Below are 7877 nucleotides of genomic sequence, written 5' to 3' on the forward strand. Positions count from 1 at the left end.
AATGAACGTAAGTTATTTAAAATGAACGTAAGTTATTTGCTTAGAGATTACTATTGGTTGATTCTGATACTTCCCAAGTGGGAAACTCGGGATCATCCTTATACAACGAGTTAGCAAGTCGTACATTTCCGAGTTCCGACTAGCAAGTGAACGCAGCTTAAGCGAGTCTGACATTTACCGAGTTTCCGACAAGAAATGAACGCGAGATTAAATAGGCAATCGACATTGGAACATGGACTTATGCCGCGTTCATGCAATGTCGTAATCTCGGGACCTCAGAGTTAAAATGAAAGTAAATTATTTGCGTGGAGCTTCCTATTGGTTTATTCTGGTACCTTCCAAATGGGAAACTCGGGATCCGACTCTTCCGCCAAGGTTAGCATGACGTGAATGCGGCATTATATTGAAGAAGCCTTCACGCAAGCTACTTCACGCGCCTTTGAGTGTTCAACATCAAAGGCGCCTTACCCGCTCAATATTCGATTATCCAAATGAAAATGAGAGGTTTAGGCAACAGAATCGTAGGCCTACCTATGATCATTGATTTCTGCGCACTGCTCCCCTGTGTGGCGCTAGGCGTACTTTCACAAAGTGGGTTGGCATTTCTCAGATATGTCACTTCTTAAGAGTACTGGTGACGAAATTAAAATACAGTAGTTGTGAGCTGTTATACTGAACTAGCGGAAAAAGGCGGTCAAGTTCAACTCATCATAAAATGCATTATTCTTTGCTCTAAATTAAACCAACCCTCTCTCCAATCTCTACCGTGACTAAACAAGTGTTAAGGTTTGAGTACCATCCAGCGGTTGAAATGAGATCACGCAGGTGCAAAAATGATATTTTGTGTTTTATTACAAGACAGAACTAACGTAGTTGTTGAGATACAAAATAATATAGAAAAGAAAAAAATCAAAAGTGCACAAAATGAAAATGACTTGAAGGTCCTAACAGTTCAATTAACAGCATCAGTTTTACAAATGGATTTGAAATAAATAAATATTAAATGACAGATTGAATTTCATAATGTAAAAGGAACGTTCATTCTTATATAAGGCACACCTCATATGATCAAATGTACCATGCAAACGCCAATAAAAATGCATTTCCCTATATAAAAAAACAGTTTAGAATTTCCATCTTGATAAAAGGAAGCAGCATCTCTCCTTTTAATGACATTATTTAAGAATCACATAAATATTTTCAATACTCAACTAACCTGCAACACAAAAGTAAGTGTTTTGAAAACCAAGGTCATACAGTATATTGACACAAACCATTCTGCTGTGATGGAAGTTCAGTTACAGCAAATAAATAACATTGCACAACAGGATACCCTGTCTACTAGCCAGGTGCCAGATCTGTTTTCTTCTTGCAAACTCATTGGCATGACAATGAGTAACAAGAAGTTGGCATGATGGAACAAACAGACTGGCACTCAGACTACCTGTCTGCATGTCTGACAACAAACTGATAATAATTATTGCCACTTACTGCAAAACGGTGCAATCTGAGCATTATTTAACAGAGGTACACATCTTATTGGTTTGACCCGACCACTAACCAGAAACTTATGTTGTCCCTTGAGGCAAAGTTCCATTATGATTATGAAAAATATTAAATATAGCTTTTAAACAAACCACTGAAAAACAATTTGGTAATAACATAAGAGGCGGAGATGGACTTACAAACATTGCTCCTTTAACATTTAGGTCATTTCTCACATTCAAAATGTCTGCATAGTCTCAGCTTTGATTTGCTTTCTGTAGATGAACAAAACAAAACAAAAACATAAAATACACGTTCAATAACAGAATATCAAGATGCCAACAAACACAGAACATGAATAGTGTAAGTATTGCTTTTGCCTTCATCCTGTGGCCTTCAACTCATCTCCGAGGACAAAGATATGGGTGGTATTCAGCAGGCACAAAACAGTTACTGCCAGAAGTTTTCCAATAACAGAAAGCTAATTTTTCTTATTCGGTTGCAAAATCTTTGCTGCATTGTGCCTTACCCAACACAACCCTCCTGAAGTCTTGTAACAAACTTGGGGATTAGGCTAGCCACTTATTGGCCAATGAATGCAAGTGATGCCATAAAATAATGCCTCAATCTAAATATTTTCGTATCTGTACACACTTAGTGGTTTAAAAAGAGTTGTCAAACCTGTAATTTAAAATGGTTCTCATGGCCAAAAGGACAAAACACTCACAAGTGTATATACAAGAACACTTCAACATATGGTTATAAAATGTGCATTTTCATTTCATGGAAGACTATACAAATGACAAATAAATAATTGCTGGTTTTCATTCCAAGGCAAAGATGAGTTCTGCATGCTTGGGTTAACTCAATCTAATGTGATTCACTTGCATGAAATTGCTGGAAAAGCAATTGATAAGCTCATGATACGGAGTGTTTACAAATCTGACAATGTACAATCCTACTCAGTGCTTGCCAAACCATGAATGTGTGGGAAAGAGTGAGACAACGCATGCATGTATACATTTTAAAAGGCCATTCATACTGTATAAACTCACTGAAGACCCCTAACTCTCATAGCCCATAGCCCTTTATATATTAAGATGCTATAAATCTAATACCTCTGCTTGAGTGTCAGGGGAACACAAGTATAAGAAAACACTTAAAATGTCCATTCCATCAATGCAAATAAGCTGGTTTTAGAAATCTAGCTGGCGGAGTCTTGCATACCAGCACATGAACACTTCATTGCCAATTAGACAGCTGTAAAAGAATAAAAAAGAACAGACTTGATGCTGGCAAAATGAACATAATATATACAAATGCTGGTAACCGTAACACAGAAAATAAGCTTTAAACGTTGCAAACCAAATTAAATCAGACCTGGATAGTGTGCCCTTCAAGGCCAAATAGAATTCTGCCTCCTCATCCTATAAATAGTACAACTAATGCCTTTATCAAAACAATTTTTTTTGGTTCTTTTTAGTTTTCTGTAAAAAAAATATGAACATTAATTCTATATAATAAAATAAAAAAATAAACACAACAAAGCAAAAATAGGAAAATCATTTAGCCGTCTAAATGCACAGTGAACTAATAGGGAATGATTTTGGGGGTAGTCTGCCACTGGAGACAACTTGTAGGGTGCCATTGACACCCCAAGGGGGTGCTCAAGAGCCATCACCAGTCCTCTTTCAGGGCCTCCGGTAGCGGGAGAGGCGGTGGGTGAATGGCGGGAAGGGGAACCAACGTCTCCTGCTTCTTAGAGCTGCAGCATGGCTTGAAGAGACGTGGGTCAATCATCACCTCACCAAAACGCCCTTTGTAGACAATCCCACAGCACACTTTTGCCTACAGGGAAGATGATGAAGTATCCATTCAATAGTTTGTCCAAAAAGCAAACAATTTTTTTGCAGAATTGTCCCAGATAAATTACAGTACTAAAATAAATAAATTTAGATTTTCCAGACAGACTTCAATTTCATATACTTCATTGACATACCTTTTCCAGTAAGAACGGTCCAGGAAGGAAAAGACAGAAGGAGTGGGGCGCCTCTGTTTGGACTCCACGTCTGAGCCGTCATCTGACTCGTAACTGGGGGACTGGGATGGAGACATGCTTGAGGTCGTGCTGTGGGCATCAGAGTCTGAAAGGACAAACAGGAACATTTTGGTGGCATTCTCTCATGGTAAATGTTTTAGAGGCAACATCATGGCAACATCTGCATGTCTACCTGGATCCTCCAAGTGGGGCCTAATGACTAAAGTGAAACAAAGACTTATGCAGTAAAACTCTATGGTTAAAAAATGTTGAAGGTGTGCTATTATATGCTATAATTTGGTTGATTTAACAAGACAAGTGACCTACTTTGTCTTTTGAATTTGTGAAGCCTCTTCAGCTTGCTTTTCTTCTTCCCATCACTGTTCTTCATCTTCTTGGGTTTGGTTAGCTTGAAGCCAGGCCCAGCTCTTGCATCCACAACCTAATGTCATATAATACATGTCAATCACTCAACTTCCACATAGCATCAATTACATGAACAATCACAGTGAATCCTCATTGAACTAAAATAAAATAAAATATGGTGCATACATGGTTCCAGTTCTTCTTAGAGCCTTTTGGCAGTTTTTCCATCTTTTACTAACAGCACACAGGCATTGCAGATGTCTCCCACACGATCCTCTGACAACCTTGATAAATAATCAAGGAAATGAAAACACACATAAGCACATGATAAAACAACAACACCTCAAGGAAATCAGTAAACGTCTTTACATAACAGACAGTGACAGAAGATTAACTTATATATCAGTGTTTCTGCTGCACTGATTTTGCTGTGGTGCTGCCCCACGGCAAAATCATAGCCGCCACGCAACCCAAAAAAAATATGGAACATGACAAAATATTTCTAATGAGGCGCATTTTGAAGATGCTAGAACATTCCACATGTACTTTTCCTCTGCAAACAAAACAAGTAATTAATAGAAAAATCGAACAACCCCATAATAGAATAGTTTATCTATTTACCTAGTCGTCTTGTTGTGTTCTATGCTAGATAAATATTCCTCTAGTGGCGCATTCATGCTATAAGTGCCATAGGGAGGGAAACATGCATTCTGACAAGCAGTCAATGCACCACAATTCTTGCAATTGCAAAAACAGCAGTTTTAATGGCTTTTGTTAAAAGAGGGGAATTCCAACTTTCCATTGCTACTTTATTTATTTCTCAACTCCTAAATATGCGTGAACTGCCCCATTTTTTTAGCGTGAAGCATGGTGAAGCACATTATGCTCTGCAATTTGCAGTGAGTGCATAGGGGAGAGTGGGGCTAAATGTAACACCGGTCAATTGTAGGGGTGACTTGGGGTACAACGCCTCGCTACCTTAAAATAATTTTTGGGATGCCTTAAATTGTGATGAGACAGATTATATTTTTGTTGAGCAAGAGAAGTTGAAACCAGGGAAAGTGTTGGGGGGAAATTGTGTCATGAAGTGGTTTCTGTGAGAAGTACAGGCAGGGCTTTTACCCCATTGGCGAAGTTACCCTAAGTTACCCTAACAGGTAGGCCTACATTATATTCAGTGTTTATGCACGTTTTTTGGGACATAAAATTAATCAATATGATAATAACTAGTTAAAAGATCACATTTGAGATCTGGCTAATGATTAGCCCAATAGGGTAAATGCAGATAGGCAACCCCATGCTTCAGCCTATGTATTTGCACTTTGCTGCATTAGTTGGGCTAAAAGTGATAATTTTTATTGCTAATAGCATACCTGATAATATGCATGTGATAATATGGACCATGAATACGCTATATACTGTACATGGCCCAATATGTTGAAATAATTTTACCAATGTGTTATTGGGCTAATTTTTGGAGGTGGAAATTCTATTTTAGATGGTGTCAGCATACTTATTTTAATTCATTTTGGAGTAGAATGTCCTTTTAAAAAGACACCAGAACTGAGCTCCCCCCCACTCCGTGACCTTTTCCCCCACTTCTACACATTTTTCCAGAGGAAACACTTCTATATTAAATCATATTCTGAACCAGTGCAAAGTTAACATCACTGTTCTTCAGACAGCAAAAAAATAAGGTACGCCATCCTAATAATAAAGGTACGCCATCTTCCTAATTCAATCTGGTGACCATCACTCGTTTGACCTTTTATTGCATACAATCACCGGGGGGAAAACTGGTGCAAACTCAGCATTAACATGAATTACAATATACAATACAGAAATAAAAGTGTGTTTAATCGTCCCGAAAAAGGAAGTATTTGATTAATGCAATGTTATCATGTCCATAAGACTTAATGCTTACCCAAAACATAGCCTGAAGGTTTCTTCATATCTGCTGCTGTCAGTAAAGCGTGAACTGGAGGACTTGGTCTTGCAAATGCAACATCCTTCATGGCTGCGATATATTTTCGACTTGTGAAAACCAAACATGATGATCAATGGGAAACCTACAGAGAAAGAACAAATAGATTACAAAAGGATGGCATCCATTTAATGCAGAATAGTAATAGCACTGTTACGTTACTGCTGTAATGCTTTCCCCTGGTGGAAAGGGGCGGGTCACCACATGTGGTCAAAACATTGGGTTATTTCCATTTAGAAGCCTTATTCTACAATTTCAGCTATCTATGATGTCATAACTTCACGCTGAGACAAGCGTTCTCATATTAATTGACGATTTTAACTACACAAAAAAAACGATACTCAGCACACACAAAAAACATTCCTTCTGTGCAATTAGATACACCTTTATCAATCCTGCAAGCTACTATACCGACTAATGGCAATCACTTAGCCACAGGTGTTATATCTAGCTAGACGTCCCGGTTATTATGCATACACAAGTAACGTTATAGGCTGCGACTCCCATCTCCTTTTGTTTCTTGACTGGAGTAGACTATTTTTAACCAAAGCTATGCGGGACAGGAACCAAAGCCTTTGGCAAAGGATGAAATTGGTTGAATGGGTTTTTTGAGCACAGACTCACACAACTAAATCTGGCCAACTATTGCAAACTAGCTATTCCCTTTAGTAGATTACAATACACCAAGGGTACATTGCCAAAACTGTCATTGTATGATTGTTGTTTGCAAGCAATCCACCAAAATAGAATGGCAGCATCTGGCAACCCCCGCTAGTAATGTAATGACGCCATCGTTAGCAAACATGGCTACTACAAATAATCGACAAATTAGAACAGTGGGTCGCTGGTAATGAAAAGTAACTATGCTTTTCTTATTGCAATGTTGATCGTTTATCTGTGTTTAAAACTGATATGTTCCCGTCGGGAAAGTGATTCTCAGTTAACGTTACTTGGGGAATCCGAAACAAAAAGCGGGGAAGGAGAACTCCTTTCAGTGAAGAAACAAAAAGCAGCCGAAGTCATAAAAAAAATGCGGCACAAAAAAGTGAATTGAGCGACACTGGCTTGTTTTATAATTTTAAATTAAATTGTTGTAATATTTAACACGCACAATAATTTATATCGTTTCCTTCCCTTTAAATTCAAACGTTCGCCCGCCGAGAGCGCCAAATAGCAATCTGACTATTGTTGTTAGCTAGCCTGCTAACGTTAGCTAGCTACCACGCCACGCTCCACATCCATGCTCTCCCATTGTTACAATGACCCCCTTGCTGATATAGTTCGCACGCGACAGACTGAAATTAAATGTAATATATGTAAAACATTAGCATTTACGTTAATTTCTAAATGCAAATAATGTAAAAGGTAAATAACATTGGACTTACCGAACAAAACTTTGAATCTTCGCCGTTGTCTTTTACACACTGCGCATGCCTTACTACTACTGCTGCATACAGCTGGGTTTTAGAATGTAATTAGCATAAAAAAACATGAAAATAAAGCGTCCCATCGTAGAAACACCATATTAGGAGTGTAACATGTCCGTTTGAACACACATTCAACCAATGGGAGCACACTATGCATGGTATTTAATAATATTGGATTCTGGGAGTAGTAGTGAGTATGGAAATGCTTTCCGCCTAATCCTATGTAGTAACACCTCACGAGACTACATGTCCCAGCAAGCATCGTATCAGCAACGTATGAATGGACAAGAAAAAAAAACAGGTATCTGAAATGGCGCGAATGAGTTTGTTTACATTTTAAAACCAGCATTTGTTATCAGTGTTTGATTTCTCTGATAGGTCAAATGCTATTCTTTTGCTCTAAAGTACATATGGGAAATATATGGGGGCGTTTTCAATACCATCAATAACCATATAGCAATTTATAGTGTACTTTCAATACCATCAATAACCATATAGCAATTTATAGTGATTCCAGTCAGTTATAATCCTATAATAAAAATATAATAAACATATCCATATTAATGCATTTCTGTAA

General features: G+C 38.0%; 1 pseudogene; it reads right to left on the reverse strand.

The window, feature by feature from the left end:
- Positions 1-1625: 1625 nt before the first annotated feature.
- LOC123486037 lies at positions 1626-6147 on the reverse strand (annotated as a pseudogene).
- Between the last annotated feature and the right edge of the window lie 1730 nt (positions 6148-7877).

The sequence above is a fragment of the Coregonus clupeaformis genome, unplaced genomic scaffold (genome assembly GCF_020615455.1).
Source record: "Coregonus clupeaformis isolate EN_2021a unplaced genomic scaffold, ASM2061545v1 scaf0965, whole genome shotgun sequence".
NCBI classification, from domain to species: domain Eukaryota; kingdom Metazoa; phylum Chordata; class Actinopteri; order Salmoniformes; family Salmonidae; genus Coregonus; species Coregonus clupeaformis.